Here is a 4440-nt window from a genome sequence, read left to right as displayed (position 1 = left end):
TCAACCTTGAAATGTATCTACTGTATATAGTCACCCTGGTGACTATTTTCTCCCCTTGAAGGATCTGCCCAAAGTTGCCCCATTTGTTTTGTGAGGAAGGGAGTTCACATTGCGTGGGGCCTTGTCCATGTATGCTCCTAACAGATTGGCTACATCAGACTTTAACTCCCCTTGTACTATGGGTGGTGGTTCACCACTGTTGATACTTATTTCAAATTCACAGCCAAACCACTGTGGCCCATGAAACAATCTGTGTCATATGCATCCTGACAGTGGTTTGTTTTTTATTGCAAAAGCCACTCAACAATGGCCTAATAGTCAAGATATCAGACAGATATTTCATATGCCCTACCATCCACAGTACCTTGTATTACTGTTTTGGAAAAGCATCCACACAATTTAACTCAAAAATGTTTCAATTTTGCCTTCCTCTTGGTCCGTCCCTTTTAGTAAAAGATTTTGGTCACTGAGTGAGGCTTTTCCTAGAAAAAGATAATTTTCTCTTGCGTGATTCCTGTTTAATAATTAGGATAAAATTTTGGGATCCTGCCTTGGTCATTCCTGGGAGTGACACTTTTTATTTCCCCTAATGGCAACTTAAATGTCATAATATAGTAGTGTGCATAATGATTAAACAATAATACAGATAAATTATTAGAATTAATAAATGAATTTTGCAGTCACTTGATATAAGGTTATATATAAAATAAATTCCATTTCTATACTTTTACTAAATGATTAAATAAAATAATAAGTTAAATAATACCCTATATTTGGTAATACTACTGATATGTGCATAAATTGAATTTTCCTCTTTGGAAAACAGTTTACATTATCTAACAAAGTTGAAATTATACATATCATACAGCCTTGCAATTGAACCCTTAGGTACATATATTTATATTTAGTTCAAAAAGAAATAAAACAATAATGTTAAGTGATAAAACTTAATTTGGAAAGCTGTAAAAATAGAATCAGACAGTGATAATCATACAATTCTAGATAGTAAATACTTTGAAGTGGATCAAAAGGACAATGATTGGGAGAAAGCATAAGAAAATATCTGGAGTGCTGAAAATATTTTATTTTTCACTTGGGTGATAATTATATTTTCTTTGTGTTAAATCACTAAGCTATGCATTTTTGTTTTGTGTTCTTTCCTATATGTGTTTTATATTTCACATAAAATTTTGTGGAAAAGGAATTACTGACTAAGGGTTCGGCATCAGAATGTGTGAATATTTTAAATTTTAATAGCTATTTTCAGGTTATTCAATTGAAAGATGATGATAATTAAGTCCCATTAGCAATAATGTGAGACCCCACTGATTTGAATTTTTCATCCCACCACCCTTTCTTCCTAAAGGAAATGTTATTTTTACTAGCTCGTTTTTTCTTTGCTCCCTTATCTTGTTTGTATAATAATTAACACAGAGTCTTGGCCACCCTGAAATTTCTATTTAAATATGGAAAGAATGGGAGATACACAGCAATTTATAATGTCCATAGCAATGCTCAGATTACACAAGGCAAACATGGCCGAGTTTTATTTCTCTGTGTTTCACACATTATTGTGGAATGGAAGTAATGTTTTTCCTTCATACTGAGACTCAGCCTTTCAGAATTTGGGACTTCCAACATTGCTGCAACAGGAAAAAAGAGAAATAGAGGAGGCATTCACTTCAATAAATATTTGATAAGCATTTACTTTTCTTATCTGCTACAAAGTAGTTTTGTGCCATTTCTTCCACACATAAAAAATATTCAACTTTTCTCCATGGAATATAATCCAGAAACCTCCCACTGTCACTACATCTTGCTCAAAGACCAGGGTCACCAGATGATATACATCAGGTCCAGTTTATCCCTTGTCTAAAAGAAGAAAAGATAATTTATCTCCTTCTATACCGTCACACAATCTACAGGGACAAGACACAGACAATAAACATGTCTTGTATTCAGCTTCACCAGATCTTGAGTTCCCACGTATCACCTGGCGTGGTTTCACTGTTGGTTATCATAAAGATGACTGTCGTATTTCCACAATGGAAGGATATTGTTTCTTGGAAACATTCTAAACACTTGACATTTTTTTGGTATTGATTTCTCCAAATAGCAGATTAGTAAATATAGTTTACTTTTTAATAGAATAGTGATATAAAGCCCCAATTCCTTAACTACAGTTTAAAAGTATAAAATTTCAAAAACAAAACAGAACCAAAACTAAAGTATTTTTATGTTTAGTGATAAAACTTACCTGAGACTGAAATAAGGTATTTGTAGTCCTCACTTATCCTACTTCATGTGAATGTTTATGTTTTGTACTACAGATGTTTTACTATGCTTGACTGTGGGCTACTGCCTCAGGTCTTCACTGGGAATGCCTTCTCATATATGCTATGTGCCTGGTATCAGACTTCTAATATTGGGAAACTTTTAAATTGCAAAACACATAATGCTTTAAGAATTTAAGATAAGAGATTATGGATTTGTATTTACATTTTTTGTTAGTTTTTTGATAGAAGTATTTGACACTGGAACAAAGTGTTTCTACATTAAGCAGTATCTTTGAAGTCTCAATGTTGATTGACTCTTTTCTTTTTTTTTTTATTCAGTGAGAGGAGGGGAGGTAGAGAGACAGACACCCACATGTACCCTGATTGGGATCCACCAGCAAGCCCACTAGGGGGCGATGCTATGCCTACCTGCTGTTGCTCAGCAAGCAAGCTAACTCTTCTTAGTGCCTGAGGCCGAGGCCATGGAGCCATCCTCTGCGCCTGGGGCAAATTTGTTCCAATTGAGCCATGGCTGTAGGAGGGGAAGAGAGAGAGAGAAGCAGGAGATGGAGGGGTGGAAAAGCAGATGGGTGCTTCTCCTGTGTGCCCTCACTGGGAATTTAACACAGGACATCCACATGCAGGGCTGATACTCTACCACTGAGCCAACCAGGCAGGGCCTAATTGACTCTTTTAATACAAAAACTTTAGATACTTGTCATTGTTATAAAGTCATTGTTGAGAACAGTGACCACTGTGTTACACAGTGTTTTCTCTTTTGAGTAAGAGATATTTATTTTTTGGTGTTTAAGTAAGAAAAGCTGTTACTTCTGAAGACCTAGCCTTGCACATATTTCCTTGCTTGTTCCATATTTGGTTCCAAGTGTATAGCATATAATTTTTTTCTGCTCTGGTTGAGTAGTTCAGTTGGTTAGAGCATTGTCTTGATATGTCAAGGTTGCAGGTTCAATCTCCAGACAGGTCACATGCAAGAATCAACCAATGAATGCATAAAGTGGAACAACAAATTGATGTTTCTCTCTCTCCCTCTCTCTCTCTCTCTTCCTTTCTTTCTAAAATAAATCAATAAATTTTTTAATAGATTCATTTTTCTTATTTCGGTCTTCATGTTATAGTTCTTTGCTTTTCCATTCTATTTTTTGCTTCAAATGTATTTTTGTGCATTGTCTTGATTTTGTGCATTTTTCTGTTTCCTAAACCCTATTATAGAAGCAAAGTTGAAGTATAAATAAAATAAAAAATATACACAAATTACATTCAATGTAAAGAGTAATGTGAAACAGTACTGTGCTGTGCTTTGACCACTTTAAAGTATAATATTCTGTCACTATCCAAATTTTGTGAATAGTCCTTAAATTATTATAATTTTTTTTGTATTTTTTTTTAACCAGGACTCTGGTTGATAAAGTAATTGATATCACAGTGGTCCCAGAGCTCACTGTCAGAAATGTTATCTGAGATTGGGTTTCCCATAAAATCAAGAAATACAGAGGTACCTTTCTTGCAAGGGAACAAGTCATAGATAAATCTATGACATGCAGTGGTATCACACTTACTCAAACTATCAGCTGTGGTAGTGCCCAAGGAAGGCAAGGGCAGTGCTTCTGAAATTTTAATGTACATTCAAACCACTGCAGTTTCTTGTTAAAATGCTGTTACGGATACAATATGTAGGATAGTGTCTAAGAGGCTGCATTTCTAACAAGGTTCCTGCTGATGTTGATACAACTGATAGGACACCACCTATTAAGCAGCAGGAGTTTGGAGATCAAGTGTCAGTAGCACTTAGATTCTATGACAACAATAGTGATAATAAAGATTGAAGAGTCAGATGACTCCTTCTTATAACCTAAAAAGTTGTTAGTAGGGTTAGTAGGGTAAATGGAGATACTGAGAGATATGAATATATATTGAAAAGAAATATGGAAACTATAAGGTCTCCTTGCTGCTGTGAAGTTATCTGTCATCTGCTGTAGGTGCAGGACAGGTATAGTTCATGACCATGCAAAGGTCTATCTGCCTGTAAGGATTACAGAATGGTAGCAACAGTTAAATGCTAAGTTTTTAGAAGATAAAGTAAAGGCACTGGCGGGGAAGGAAAAGGCCTCAAAGATGGGGACTTTTCAGCAGACGTGGATAAAAG

The sequence above is a fragment of the Saccopteryx bilineata genome, chromosome 5 (genome assembly GCF_036850765.1).
Source record: "Saccopteryx bilineata isolate mSacBil1 chromosome 5, mSacBil1_pri_phased_curated, whole genome shotgun sequence".
Taxonomy (NCBI): domain Eukaryota; kingdom Metazoa; phylum Chordata; class Mammalia; order Chiroptera; family Emballonuridae; genus Saccopteryx; species Saccopteryx bilineata.
This window is presented reverse-complemented; position numbering follows the sequence as displayed.